The sequence below is a fragment of the Protopterus annectens genome, chromosome 12.part0 (genome assembly GCF_019279795.1).
Source record: "Protopterus annectens isolate FY-2018-M chromosome 12.part0, PAN1.0, whole genome shotgun sequence".
NCBI lineage: Eukaryota > Metazoa > Chordata > Ceratodontiformes > Protopteridae > Protopterus > Protopterus annectens.
The window spans coordinates 133040594-133057458 of NC_056746.1; positions in this window are offsets into that span (position 1 = coordinate 133040594).

The window sequence follows — 16865 nt, forward strand, 5'->3', positions numbered from 1 at the left end:
AAAGTGGATTCAACCACTTCAGCATTATGGTAGTAAACCTCTTTTAATAACATGAGGTTGCCATACCTCTCAACTGTCCAAATTTTTGCAGAATGTCCAGATTTTTCCCTCATGTTTTTGGTCTGTTCCAATAAAATGTATGTTTTTTGCCAAATAACTGAGGATTGAAGTCAATAAAAGGGTATACATTTAAGTTTCAGACTTCATATCCTTCAGAAAATGTTTGCTAACAACATTCTAAGTTTGTAAGAGCAATGTGGGCCTTTGTCACCCCATTATTTTAGGCTTTTTCCAGATTTCTTATACTAAGAGATTGAGAGATACATGTGCCAGACACAAGAAAAGCAGCTTAACTGACTTATGGACTTCCATTTTATTGGCAAGTTATCCATCTTTCATTTGTCAATGATGTTGTTGTTTTACTGCTTATGTTCCTGTCTTCCAAGATGTATTAATTTCAGGATTCATTATTTTATTTTGGGGTACAGCAGGTACAGAGGGATTTTCCTCAAGACAGAAAGACGGGTTTAATTTTTTTTCCTTCAATGACTGTTGTTGCAAAGATTTTGTTTAAAGTAACAGCTGCTGATTTATTTTTGCTTAACTGTTAAAGTCCATCTTAAATTACTGTATACCAATCTCCATGCATACTTAACTGCTGCAACATTAAGTAGCTTCAGAGCTCTTTGGGCAATTGAACCACACTACTCTGAGTACCAAGAGAAACTCTGAATCTGGGTGACTGGTCCAGTGAAGGCCAGGCTATTTGGAACCACCTTCAGCACTCCTCAGACATTCTTTAGTTCATAAAATATTTAATATGCATCAGATCTGATTCTTAATTGGCCAAATAAAATGTATGTTAAATATGCACCTAGATTTATGAGGTCTGAGGAGGTCTCAAGTGCTTGTTGTGTACTCTGCAGGCAGATATTTTTTGCTACTTAAATTATATGTAGGATATGGAAAGCAGTGATTGCACTCTGATATCAGGAAAAAGACACTCTAGTTAAGTACTACTGTAGTACGATACCTGATAATAACAGCTAAGCTCTTTAATATTGGGCCTTGTGCTAGGCAATGACTGTGCTCACTAAGGGATCTACTGGCTTTCAGAACATGGTAAACTTCTACGCACTACAAAGAATTATGATTGAGTCTCCATTCATAATTTTTAATTATGTATTCTCAATGTGGATGCCAAGATTCATCTCAAGAGCAAATTTCTTGGCATCCATGTGTTGAACACGATATCATAGTTATGATTGGGGACCTGATCATAAGCCTCTGTGATGCATATTTTTGTCATGTATGTACTTCCCACATTAACTGCCAGTGAATATATTAAATATTCAACACTCTGCCACTTGGGTGTTGTATCATGTATGTGCCTTATTGTCCAACTGTTGGATGAATCAGTGTACTTGACCAATGCACCTATATGAATGTGCAATGTATAAATCATTAAGTAGTTTATATTTTGAAATTAGAGAAGAACTGTCACTTATGGGTTTCAAAAATAGTCAATATTGCCCAAAAAGTAGCAGATATTAATGAGGTTATTATGTTGATGGTTTGTAGAGTTTATATGGATAAATCTGCCTGCTGAGTCATGTCTAAATTATGCTTTTCTGCATGTTTACTGTAAAATGTATGCCTCATCTGTGAAGCCTCAATGTTATATTTTGGATTGTACATTGCATCTGCACTTTATTTGCCCTAATAGATTTTGGATGTTGACATCTTTAAAAACATCTAATGTTGTGGAGTCTCCCTTTATATACTTTCAGTATGCCCTTAGTTTTTGTGCATTTCTTATGCATATAAAGTGGCCTTCACCTATTGATGCAATGGCCTAAGGTTAAAATCACTCTCCCATCTGAAGCTGCACTGTGAAAGAGTTGGATATTATATATATATTACAATACATCAAAAATGCAGTTTTGCATTTGTACTTTGTAATCTTTCAAGTTACTAATGGCATCCTTTATTAAATTATAAGGATTGAGAACAGAAACATGTTGTACCGTCTTTTAACAATCCTGACTGCCTCAGAGTTTTATTTTATGCTTTCTGTACCAAGGGCTTTATTACCAGTACATGCACAGCATGCAAATATTCCAAACAGCACACTAACCATCTTCCATTTAACACTTCCGAGAGCAGTGTTTGTTCATCAGAAACTCCTTCAATATTTGGATTTCATTTCTTCTTTAATAGACACAAATGACTTTGTGAGAAATTGAGCACAGACACAATCCCTTCCAGACAGGTGTTCAAAGTAATTTCTATGTTTTACTGAGCTGTGAAGTTTCCATATGTCTCTGGATTATATGCATCATAGATATGGGAAAACGTACAGCTGATTAAACAAATACAGTCTGAGGGAAGAGACAATTCACTGCTTTCTCTGGTGTACTGATTTATTGATTAATATGCTGAGCTATTGTTCCATTATTGCATGCAACAGGCATTGATTTTGCAAGACCTGGAAGACAAATTTCCAGGGGATAGTAAAATGGTAATAATACAGAAGAACAACCCACAGACAAAAAAACAAATAAATAAATTTACTAACCTACTGACCTGCTGCATAGTAAGATACATGAAAGGGACCTTGAATATTATTAAGTGACATTCATGACTACACAATTCACTTATGTGATTTGTAATAGAAAACCAAAAATATATTTTTTATGAAGGTACCACTGAAGTGACATGTATGTATTTGTATTGGTTTGATGATAACTTTGGAATAATAACTGTACTTTGCTCATTTAGTCCAGCAATAGACAGATTGTAACAGAATACTTAAATAGAGACAAATTATTTTAAGACAAGCAGACACAATAAGCTCTCATGATTTGAATAAGACATTTGGTAGTATCAGTACTTTTTGTTAATGGGGCAACACTTTTAATGGGTGCTTTCCGTTATTGGACCAACATCAGAAAAGTACCTTCTCTTCTAGAAGGCATTTTGTACTTAGTGAATTTACTCAATCACACAATGAAAGCTCTGGAAAGAGTTAGAATGCCACTTAATTTTAACCGAAATGAAAATGAGGTCCATAGACACTAACTCTAGACTGTCCTTGACTTTCAGGGACAACCTACCAGATTTTTCTTACTAATGACTTTATATATTGTGTCTTCATTGAAATGTTCACAAATTTATTTCTGAACTACACAACAGCCAGCTGTCAGGGGGGGTAGAGTAGCTCCCTGTCACAAATTATCTGCCAGAAATTGTTTAAGACACATTTTAAGTTACTCACATTTGCTCATTTAGAGCCCCTGATCAGTGTCCCAGGTTTTATCAGCAGAGATTCTGTGTACAAGGTATAACAAGAGCAAAATAGGGAATGATGTCAGTGGTAACTTAAACCAGAATGTTATAAACGAAACACCCTTACTCAAATAGTGTCAATTTCAAGAGCAAAGGGTACCCATACGGTTTCACAGCATCATTTGAAACAGGGCTGCTTAGTTCTGGGAAAAGCTGAAGAAAATTCCTAGTGAATATTTCTCAAACACGCTGTCTCAGGAACAGTGTAGGAAAAAGTGCAGCAACAACGGAATACATGTTGTCATTGGAGAGTTTTGAAAGAAAAATTCAAAATACTCATTAACATGTTTTACATGTGAATATTAATAGGCACACAACTTTTGCATGGTAGTTTTCCATTATGGCTAAACATAATAATTATCTGTGACAGGAAAGTAAGTGTGATGTGTGTGGCCCACTTTTGCAGCAGCTGCGAGATCAGTGTGAGCACCTGTTAAGACTGCAAGTGCTCGTTTGGAAGTGTTGCCCCAATAACGGAAAAGTACCATAGTATCTTTATAGCATATTATGCTTTTATTCTCACAAGGTTGGCTTAATTATAATAGACAAGTTACTGCTCTGTTTAAAATGAAATATAAGAGCATGAAAATATGGTACTAAGTAAAGCTTTTTGGAATGAAATTAATAATTTCTTACAAGCAATTTATACAGACACATTTGTCATGAGCAAAGATTTAATATTATTGAATATAAATGAAGGTTCTTTTATAAATAAACCTAACCTTTACTTATTCTGGACAATACTAGCTATAGCTAGGAAATGCATAACCAGGAAATGGAACTCTATCACAGTGCCTAACAGAGAAGAATTTTTGTGTTTAGTGAAGAAGACGGCATTAATGGAGGTAAAAAGCAAAGAACTAAGAATGTTTCCTAAGCCATTAGTCAATAATTCCTGGAAGAAAGTTTTGACATTGATTGACACTTTACAAGTGGAATCAGTCTCCTCATGTAAACAACTGTATCATAAGTTATGTTTAATCATTTCTGTATAAACTTATTATTCAAATCTACTCCTGTCAGGCTGAAAGTAAATACTGTATATAGTTAATCTATTAATTAATATGTTTGTTAACTGTAAACAAGTATTTCTGTTTTTGTTTATTATACATTTAAAATAAAAAAATATCTGAGTGAAAAACACACATATGGTACTAAGTATGATATATACAAGTTGCAGTTCTTGTTGTGTCTTTTGGCTTTTCCCGGTTTGGGGTCGCCACAGCGGAACTCCGGTCCGCTAAAGATTGGCAGTAGATTTTTACGTGACGAGTTGCCAGCTCTGACGCACAACCTTCAACGAAGGTACGCCCATTCACGTATGTCTCCACACAGAAGATGCTCTAGCTGAGAATTGAACAGGACAATGTCTTACTGTGAGGCGACAACACAACTGCAGCACTACCACCACAGCATATATACAAGTTGCAGTATGGTTACAATATTTTTTTCTCTTTTTTTCAGAACATCAAATGATTGCAAAGATCAGAAAAAAGATGCCAAATTATTTTATGGCAGTTTACTGCAGTTACTTAAGATCATCACACCTGCTTGATTTCTTTTATGAGCAGTTTTGTGACACATTGTAGAATTGATGTTACTCTAAATGATAGATGTAATGTACTGCCATGCTTTAAATTGTTTTCTATAAATACTGCAGCTGTATAAGCCATAAAAGAGTATGCATTGTTCCACATAAATCACAAGTGTCACACCATGATATAGCTGCACACCCTTTTTACCAGTTTTCCCTTTACCATTTGAATACCTGTGCATTTTTAAACATTTACATAAGTCGCCATCTTTCAGAAAAAGAAACCTACTGACAGCATGAAATAGTGCTCGATTTTTCTTTCTTGAGCATTACATTTTATCTCTTTCATGCTGCTACCTTTATTGTTGGCTTGCTTGGTTTATCAGCATAAAGATGTCTTGTGGAGCTGTATAATTAAAGAAAAGCCTTTGCAACTAATGAAATATGACTTTTTATCTTCTAGTCATTGTATTCCATCAGGGTTTGCTATTAGTTTTTTTTTTCTTTTTTTTTTTTCCTTTCTATTGATTTGGTGGAATGTGTATTTGTGTCTAATTCAGATTGTTTTCAAAGCTTTTTAGATTTATCTCCACAACTTCTTAGAATAACTGGTATTGTACCAGTAGAGACATTTTAGAAGACAGTAAAAGATAAAGCAATTCATTACATTCACAAAGCCTCAGTCTTAACAGTTCAAAATGTAGTCACTTAGTATTTTTTTCTGCAACAAAAATAATAAATATGAGAATATGCATTTGCTGCCACCAAAGAATTGATTATGTACTACATATGGTGACCTAGAGAGATCAACTAGCAGAGGAACACAAGTTGCTGCATTTAGTTATTGAGTTAATTCGTTAGTTATTTAATTAGTACTTTAGGCTCTGCGTTGTAACATGCTATATTTCTAAGATTCTTAGTGATAAATGAACTATTGTTGAAATTACAGAAGCCGAATACAATAGATGGAAATCATGCAAGAACTAAACACATCAAACTATATGCAAGAAGAATAACACCAAAAGTCAAACTGATGAGTTTTGCAAATTGTTTTGGTACTCTGAATATATTTTATTAAATGTAAAACTATCTGTTCTAGAATGATTTGCTTCAGTTATGCTCTTAAATTATATGACTATATAGAACTGTATATCTAAAACAAAGAATATAATTAGATGACTTATTCTGAGCAGTATTCTAAGTGGCTATTGATGTACTTTATTTTTCTTCATTTAGAAATCACAGGAAATCCAGTCAGCATGTCTTTACACATATATCTCACTGCTGGGATTTTGTTATTGAATGGTGCAATTTAATTGTGCAATATATATATATATATATATTGTGTAACCTAAGTAAATAAACAATAAATTCCACAAGTGAAATAAATTCTGAATGAGAAGTATATCTTCCAGTTAAAAGACATAAGCACTTTAATATATCAGAAGTAAATGTCCAGTCTGCATCATATAGTTGTTTTGCATTTGTTTTTTTAACAATATCAAATAAAATCAGTTTCCCATGCTCAAACACACTTGTGATTTTAGGGAAAACTAAAACCATTAACTTTTTTATATTATGTTAGTAGTATCACTTGTACAAATGCAGAATGAGTATAAGTGTGACTTTCTGGTTTAATTGTTTATACACATATTGTGGTATTTTGCGGGTTTATGTTTGTGGTAAGGAAAGAAGCAATGCTCCATTTTTAAACCATGTGATACACATGGTCCTTAAAAATTTTCCTCAAAGTAAAAGTAAAGAAAAATAGGCTTAGTGGTTGTGAAGTGGTTCTTCTCTACTCAAATGATACCAAGCTTAAACTCATTCACTATGTAATTTGTCTTTCAGGTTATAACCAATGTAGTTCTCTTTCTATTTGCACCACAGTGTGCATCCTAACACACATCTCAGGCAGTTTGGATTTGTCCTGTCTATATTTATTAGCTCATCTGCCTTTCCTGACCAGGTTTCTGTACCATACAAAATTACTGGTCACACCACTGATTTGTCCGGCATACCATTCAGCTTTTTTTTGGCATTTTTTGTTACACACTATTCCTGACACTTAATGCCACATGGCTGCAGCACCTATGATTCTAGTTTGATCACCACATTCAAGTGTCTCTTCTCCTGAAACACCTCTTCCAGATACATAAAGCTGTTACCCTGTTGCACTATTTTCCCTTCTTTTAATTTATACCCAATTTGCTGCTGTGACAACTATCTTGATGGTACTCAGTTTCATTCCATGCACATTCAGTTTTCCATTCCATTCCCCTTTCATTAACTGACAATCGTGTTCCAAGCCTGCTTGTAATGACACCTTGTCTGCATACAGCAGCTTTATTGATCAGTTCCCTCTGCTATGTTTGCTAATGTCAACCATCATCATTATGCACAGCAGGGGGTTCAGAGCTGAACCCTGATGCTCACTAGGAATCCTTCTGTACTTGCAATCACTGCTCATACTTATGTCTCCGGGCCCTTGTACATAACCTGCACAAATTAAACAGAAGACTGAGGAGTATCACATACTGCATGTGGCATTTGAGATTCTTTCCAAGCATTTTTGGTCTCCTTCAGTTTGGTATCTACATTTGGAACTTGACTCTAATTTACATAGTGACCTCAATAAAACAGATGCATCAATGGATTAACTATTATTCAGTGAATTAAAATGCTTATACATCATTTGTTTATAAGGGGTCAAACCTTCAGTACCTTCCGCAATGAGAGGTAGACCCTTATACTCCCATTTATTTATTCTATCACCAACATCATGCCATTATAGGGTAGATGTAGGGCTTCATTTTAAGTATAAAGATGTGTATTTCCACATAAGTCAAATCTAATTCTCATCTAAGAGGAAGGAAGAACTTTAAGTAAAGGAGTGGGGTGGGGGCTAAAACTTTGGAAATATTTCTTTGCTTGTTTTTAAAAATAAAGTTCAAGTTACTGTTCCTTACTGTAAGATTTCAATTCAGCCTGGTAAACTCAGTTATTACCAGTCTTTCTATGACTGCAACTTAAGTGGTCTTTTCCTGACTTATTTGATATTTGATGGATACACCTTTTCGGTAGCAGATGGGTATGTTTTCTTGGTGAAAGAATAAAAAAAAGTGCATATTTCAATATAAAACAGAAGCTTTTTATTTTTTCCAAACAGTCTTGCCATTCATATCCATGCCTCTAAACTGTACAGGCTTTTTCAGAATGTCCAAATTTTGGTCTTATATTTTGGTCTGTTCCTCATAAAATTTTCTAGAAAATCGTTGAGGATTTTATTAATGATAGACATCTGAGTTTCAGACTTCATGACCTTCAAAAATGCACTCTAATGTGATAACTTTTATATTGTCAACTTTTAAAATTGATATGAGCAATATTTAAAAACTGTCCCTATTTTAGGCCTTTGCCCCCTCATTATTTTTAGCTTTGTCCAGAATTCTTGTGCCTGAGAAATTGAGAGGTATATTAGTATGCTGCCATGTCCTTGTAATCTCCTCATTGTATTGCTGTTTAGTTTCCTTTATGTTCTAAATGATGTGCCAGTATTAATGTATAAACAGAATGTTATTGCTTATGGTCTATATCACTGCTGAAAATCATATTAGAGCCAGTCACAGTCCCAGCTAAAATGAAATAATAAATTAATTCATTCATTTTTCATTAATTAAAATATATAAATAGTAGTCAGTCAATTAGTTTCTTCTGTAGTGTCTCATTTTTTGGTTATTTTAATTTCAGACTTTTTTTACTATCAATATGAAATTCTCAATGTTATCTCCATTTTATCTTTGCCTTTTGAAATTTTTAAAAATGTTTTTTTTTTCTTTCTGAAAAATATGAACTGTTACTTGCATAACCTTTGTTCAGTGAATTGCTTTATTGCGAATTTTGGTCAGAATGATGAAAACAAACAATGGTATATGGCTACAGTCACCATATAAAGATTCACTGCATTGCTGTGTTTCCTGATTTTATCTATATATCTATATCTATATATATCTATCTATCTATTTATATATTTATATATCCACACCCTGGAAAAAAAACAGAAAAGGCACCAGAGAGGGTGGAAGGTGAACAGCTACTGCAAAAGTGGCAAATTAAAGCTTTAACTGCTATGCTACATTCCACATACACATTTGAACTATGCTTGACATTTGGATCACTTGGCTAGACTACCACAGGTTAGAAACATACATGGAGATGGAAGATATTTTTCAATCCAGGAGCACCTAGAAAATGGTCCCAGAAAAGCTATTTCTGGACCTGGAAATGAATATAGTCTATAGTGCTTTGTCAAAGGTATAAATAGAGGACCACGTTGCTGCCCCTAGAAAACTTTTAGAGTCCATTCCTTTCCAAAAAAACAGAAAGGTAGCCAGGGACCTGGCAAAGTATGACTCAACTCTGCCTGGAAGTAACTTGTTATGGTGAGAACAACAAAAGAAATATCAGTAGGACAGCCATTACAAAATGTCTGCTTTGACACTGGTTACCCTTTATTTTACCTTCACAAGAATCAATAGCTGATTGGCCATCTGAAGGATTTTATTATGTCTAAATAGTATCTGAGCTGTCTGTGGACATCCAGAGTAGTAGAATTCTATCTCCCTTGTTTTATGTTCTGGAAAGAATACACGGAGAATAATGCACTGGATCAAGGTAAACTATGAAACCACTGAGGCCTAAAAGAAGCATTTGATTTAAGAAACCCTATGTCTTTGACAAAAATGAGGAAAGTTGACTTACCAAAGGAGCTTTCAGATCAGATACTCTTCTTGCTGACATCAAAGCAAAGAGAATCACAATTTTTCAAGTAAGAACCTCAAAATGTCTGATGAGCTGGTTCAAATGGAATAAGGGTCAGTTTTTTTAGACATAAAGTTAAGATCTTACATCAAAGCCAAATGTTTTCTAGGTGGGCAGAAGACTAAAACCCCTTTCAAAACTGTGATTTAAGAACAGGCAGAAATGGAGGGATCAGAGGGTAGTCAAGCAGAAATGGACGAACAACGAAATTGTTGGAAGAGTAAGAACAGCCAGAGGACAGTGGGTCACACAAATAATCTAGAATCTGAGGCAAACAACCTTAAAACGTTTTGATTCTTAGACTGGTACCAACTTGAAAATCTTCTTCAATTACCTATTTTTTGTAGCAGCAGATTTTTTGACTTCTTTAGTACCTGTTCTACATCCTCAAAAAAGAACATCTCAAAACTTATAGTCCAGGCAGTCATTTGAAGTATATACAGTTTCAGGTGTATCAGACCTCCTCTGTCTTGTGTGAGCACATCCAAAATGCAGGGAATTTGTGGAGATTGTCCTTGGCCCATATCAAAATTAAGGGAGAACCACAGATGACTGTTCCAAATGGGAGTTACCACCACAATCTTTGAGGAGTCTTTCTAGCATTTTAGGAGAACCCTTGGTATCAGTGGAAAGGATAAACATGAATAAAAGAACATTCTAATTCATGAAAATGAGAAAATACCTGCATTTTAGGCCCGTTGCACAGAATGCTATAGCAGAATTTCTTTTAACAGTCTGTTTTAAAAGGAGAGAAACAGCTATTTGAGGTGTTCCCCCACAGTTGGATTCATTTCTGACAGACGTTCAGTAGTAATTCCCATTGGTGAGGGTTTGCACAGGTCCTGATAAGCTTGTTTACTATAATGTCTTGCTCTGACTGAATATATAATGTCTGAAGAGTCAAATAAGTCGAGATGCTAGCTATCAGGCAATCATAATAATGCTGCAAATGATTTAAGACATGCTTACTTGCAAAGGTTCAAGTACCAGAGATTATTTAAGGCCTAAAAAACATTGACAGCTGCCAAAATCTCTTTTAAATGTATGTACTTTTGTCTGTATTTGTTCCACAGACTTTGCACCTTCAACCTTTTTTATATAATTTCCCAAATGAAGTCTGAATCATTGATTGTGACAGACAAACAAAAAGATGGGAGGGAGAAGGAGAGATCTAGAGCAAGAGATACTTGGTCCACTCACCACTGTAACTCTATTCTTACAAATTCCAATACTGGAACCTGAAAGGATAAAGTGTGATGTTGGAATATTGTCCTGTAAAGTCTGGCCCAGGGATCATGATAATCATAAAAGCTGTGAGACCCAGAACCCAGAACTAGGGCCTGACACTTTGTAAATACCCTTGGAGCAAAGGATTGCCCAAAGGGCAAGACAGACATATAAAATCCTAAACAAAAGCATGTAATTTGGAATGAGATGATCTTCATCTGTTAAATGTAATGATACCATAAAACTGAGGATGGCAACAGAGGTAACAAGGGAAGGTCTGCAACTGTTTCCCAAGTTCTTGCTTTGACACAAAAGATTACTGTATAAAAAACAATGTATCTCAGACCTAGAGGCATGAGTACTATGACCCACTGAGACATTTACTTCGCCCCTTACCTCTTAGAACCTCCATGCCATTGCTTTGTATAAAATGTTTTATGATCTTTATTAGGGCTGCTGGATATATTCTCAAAAAAGAACCTGAAAAATGAAAGAACTTTTTTTTAGGACAAAGAGGATTGAAAGATATGGGAAAAAACCCTTAAATCACTACCCTTCTTGCAAGAATTGTTTAGGACCTCATCATCAGAAGAACCAAGTATAATAATTTTATCATCTTGAGGAAATGTTTGAGAACATAATGAAGCAATATTTATCATAACATAAACAGTAGCAACAGCTCTGGATAGAGTATTAGCAGAATCATAAGATTACTTTAAAGAGTGTAAAAGACGCTAGTAAAAATTTTTGTTTTAACATAAAAACCTGGCAATTCCATCCACTGAAGGGTAAACAGCAGAAAAATTAACCCCAAATCTATCAAATGCTTTCCCATCCTGAAAGTGGAAGCACAGTAGCATTCACCAAAATAATAGGCAGTAGACGGCTTTGTTAAAGAAACAACTGCAGAATTAGATGAGGGATAAGAAAAGGATATTCAAGTTTCTGAGGTAAATGTATGAACTAAAAGAATTTTTAGGGGCATATGGCTAAATGACAAGCATACAACAGGCTGTTAAAAATGACCTCTAGATCTGATAAAATGGGAAAGGCAACTGCAAGCAGAAGAACTCCAGATGTAATAATTCATAAAACTACTGCTCAGAAATAAGGATTTCAGTCTTTTCCCATGGAAAAAAAATAATTCAATTTGCTATATAAATCAGAAGAAACACTTTCCTTAGAAACAGAATCATCAGGTTATAGAGAAACACTGAAGAACTTCATACCTTGCCAGTCCCTGCTGTGCTAACTGGCAATCAGTTACAAAACAGAGGGACATCTTTTTCTTGTCCTATTAACAGTCAGTAGAGAAACATAGATAAAAATACTAAAGGCTATAAATAACCACTTTAGAAATCTAACAAATTTCTCTGCTCATTAGAGAACAGGGAAAGTAGGATACTTCACAGGCTTTGTTTTCCTGGGAAACTCATTGTGAAAAGACCAGCACACGGGAAACAAGCACCTAACCTGACTAAAGAGTAACCTTTATCCTCGACTTCACCTTAGAATCACAAGAATGTCTCTCCCTTACCCAGTGAGGCCTAACAAACAGTTGCAGAGGATGTAACCAACTCCTGGTCCTTAGAGGCCTTAGGTGCTACATGAGAGTAACTGAAAGACAATGATAAGCAGTCTGAAGAACTGAGTCTGGCCACATCACACTCAAAAACATTTGTGGCTGAGGCAGTGATAGAGCCAGACAAAAACCTAACTCTCAAAGAAATATAATTTTTTGCAGATGGGGGAAGGAAGTACTAAGGGGACTGCTACCTGCTCCATGGTTCAGGAGAAAAAAGTACCAGCAAGGCAGGTAGCAGAGCCTGCATAAGTTACTTAAGTCAGCATACAAGTCAAGTTTTGAGGTAAATGTTATGTGACCATATTTCTAGAGATATATTTCTACTAATAAATACATTTTTATGAGAACAATATAAAATATATACATTACAATGCAATAACATATATCAAATTCAGAGTAATACATACTGGTATACCAGGCATATATAAAACATTTTGTAAAATATAGCAAAGCCAGGAGTGAATGCTATGACTAGAATAGTTAAGGTAGTGATTACAAGTAGTGTTAAGGTTGGTAAAACAAAGGAGATTATTATTATTATTATTATTATTATTATTATTATTATTAATGGTAATAGTAGTAGTAATGGTTGTCATAGTAGTAGTAATAATAGTAGTGATAGTAGTAGTAATAATAGCAGTGGTAACAGTAATGGTAGTAGTAGTGGTTGCAATAGTGGTAGTAGTAGTAATAATGGCAGTAACTGTGGTAGTAGTAGTAGTAGTAGTAATAGCAGTTGTAATAGTAATAGCAATAGTAATGGTAATGATGGTAGTAGTGGTAGTAATAGTGGCAGTAGTAGTACTAGTAGTAGTAGTAATAATAGTGGTAGTAGTAGTGGTGGTGGTGGTTGTAATAATGGTAGTAGTGGTAGTGGTAACAGCAGTGGTAATAGTAGTAGTAGTAATTGTAGTGACAGTGGTAGTAGTAGTAGTGGTAGTACGAGTAGTATTAGTAGTTGTAGTAATAGTAGTGGTAGTGGCAGTAGTAATAATAATAGTAGTGGTAATAGTGGTAGTAGTACTAGTAATGGTTGTAACAGTGGTAGCAATAGCTGTAATGGTTGTAGCAGTGGTAGTAGTGTGAGTAGTAGTACTGGTAGTAGTAATAATAGTAGTGGTAGTAGTAGTGGTAGTAGCAGTACTAGTAACAGTGGTAGTAGTGATAGTGCTAGTGGCAGCAATAGTGGTAGTAGTAGTGGTAGTGGTAATAATAATGCTAATAGTGGTAGTAGTAGTGGTAATAGTAGTATTAATAATGGTAATAATAGTATAACTGTAGCAGTAGTGGAAGTGGTGAAAGTAGTAGCGGTAATAGTAGTGATAGTAGTAGTACTGGTAATGGTGGTAGTATTAGTATTAGTAGCAGTAATAGTGATAGTAGTGATAAAGCCAATAGTAGTAGTGGTAGTGGTACTAGTAGTAATTGTGGCAGTAGGAGTGGCAGTAATATTGTTATCCTTTTCTCCACTGTCATTTCAATAGCTCAGATCATTGCATTTGGTGATATCTTATATTTCAAATGGCTTTTGTCAAAACTCTGTCTTCATAGTTTTAACAATGTTTCCATTTGCTCATGTGTAGTGCCATATACACTGGTGAAAACCATTGTCCATGCTGGTGTGAACGACCTGAGACGTACCTCCCTGGACTACATGAAAAGAGACATAGAGGAGCTCTCTGATTATGTAGCCCAGGCAGGTATGACCCTAACCCTGAGCAGTATCCTTCCTTCACCAAGAATGATGCCACAATATAGAGACAAGATGATCAGCTTTAACAATTGGCTTAATGTCTGGTGTCATTCAAAGGGGATCCAGTGTCTGTCTGCCTGGGATGACATGCTTGACAAGCCACGCTGCTTCGCAAGGGCGGCTTGCACCTGTCACCCTGGGATTCTGGATATTGGCTAAGGCTCTTGCCACCCCCATAGTGCCTTTTTTAGGCAAGGCTCAAATTCTAAACCTACCACCCTAAAAAACAAAAATGGGAAGAAACTGAGGGTAATGCTGCTCAATGCCAGAAGTCTAAATCTCAAAATGCACGCACTCGAGGCCCTTCTCAGTATGGAGAACATCGATGTCTGTGCTGTAACTGAAACCTGGTTCAAGGCTCCTAAGAGCACCCCGGCACTATTAGGTATTACCTCATATCATGCGTTCCGGCCCCAAAACCCGGACCACACCACAAAAGGAGGGGGTGTATCCATATTCATAAAGGATACCCACACCTCCAGGTTGGTGGCAACGCACTAAGCTTGGAAACCATCCAGGTGCAACTAACCATAGGCAAAACTGCTCTACAAATTGTAGCATGCTACAGGCCACCCTCTCAAACTCAGGAACCCCACACAGCCTTCCTGAAGACACTGGAGGGTATAAATGTATCTCCAAACACCATCATATTGGGTGACTTCAACTACCCGAATATAGACTGGGAACATTACTCAAGCCCTAACTTTCTAGCCCAATGGTTCCTGGAGTTCATAAATTCAAATGCCATGGAACAGCTAGTCACTGTTCCCACGAGAGGAGAAAATATACTAGATCTCATTATCACAAACATGGGGACAAAATGCTCCACACCAGAAGTATATCCCTCATTGGTGAGATCTGATCATAAACTAATCTCACTGGAAATCCACATCCGCCCCACCCCAAACAAAAAGACCACAGTGAAGAACTTCTCTAAAGCAAACTTCACACTACTCAAGACTGGTGTGGTATCCTTCAAGGCCACTGAGCCAGTGGAAACCACAACCCAAGCTGCGGAAGCCCTTACAAATGTCTTCTATGAACACCTCCAGGACTGCATGGATCAGGCAATCCCAAATAAAACCAAGACTCTTTCCACAAAGGGCAAACGTCCAGTCTGGTGGACCCCAGCCATTAACAAACTTTACAATAAGAGGAGAAAGCTATTACATGATAGAACAAAATCCATAAAAGGGAAGTCACCCCTGATCATTATTAGTAAAAAAATACGAGCACTCATAAAATCAACTAAGGCCAATTTTGAGAGAAAAATTGCCATGGATTCAAAGGACAATTATAAGGCCTTTTTCAGCTATGTTAGGAACCTGGGTGGAAACTCCCAGATATGCTCAGAATTAGTCCAAAATGATACAAAAATCACTGAACCCACAGACATTGCCAACATATTGGCAGACAGGTTCAGTGCAAACTTCACCCCCCTCTCCCCCCCTAAAGGAGAGATAACTATCCCAGTGGAGTGTAGCCTCCCAGACATCTCAAAGGCGCAGGTGAAAGCTGCTCTCTCTAAAGCTAAAAACACAGCATCAATGGGACCAGATGGTATCCCTGGCTGTGTGCTACACGAGCTAAATGAGGAATTAAACCCGCACATAAGGCAGCTGTTTAATCTCAGCCTTACCACAGGATACGTGCCCAAGGAGTGACGTACGGCAACTGTGGTCCCACTCCACAAAGGCGGTGCCTCTACGGACCCTGGTAATTACTGCCCCATAAGCTTAACAAGTCTAGTCTTCAAAGCTATGGAGAGGATCATAATGGAACTCATAAACAAAGATATAGGGGACTTGCAGACATTGGACCCGACCCAGTTTGGCTTCGTCAAGGGAAGATCATGCCTTTTGAACTTGGTCGACTTCTTCAAAACAGTCACCAATGCCATTGATGAGGGAAAAGCAGTCCATACAGCCTACCTTGACCTTGCAAAGGCTTTCAACACAATACCCCACTCGGGTATTGTAGAAAAACTTACCAGATTAAATGTAAACCCATATGTCACAAGATGGGTTGCAAACTGGCTTAAGGACAGAACCCACAGGGTTAGAGTTGCTGGCGCTATGTCAGACTCCAAGCCGGTCACAAGTGGTGTCCCACAGGGCTCGGTCCTTGGCCCCCTATTGTTTGACATCTACTTCTCAGAAGTACAGGCCAACATGGGAGGACTTTGGCTGACAAAGTTTGCAGACGACTGCAAACTGGGCGCCATAGTGGAAAGTGCATCGGACACGGATATCCTTCAGAAGGGACTCACGGAAACAGATAGCTGGTACCAGAGCCATGGCCTGAAGTTAAACACCAAAAAATGTATAGTCATACCCTTCGGGAAAAACAAGGTAACCCCAAGCTACCATATAGGTGGCAATCCACTAAGCACAGAAGAGGTTATCAGGGACCTGGGGACCCAGGTTGACAGTGGCCTTTCTTTTGACACTCACATTGCTAAAGTGGTTAGAAAGACCGTCTACATTGCCCATCTGATCATGAAGGGATTCACATCCAGATCTAGTGAGGTCATTGTTCCCCTGTACTCTTCACTTATCAGACCAATGATAGAGTACAATGCCCCATTCAGGATGTAT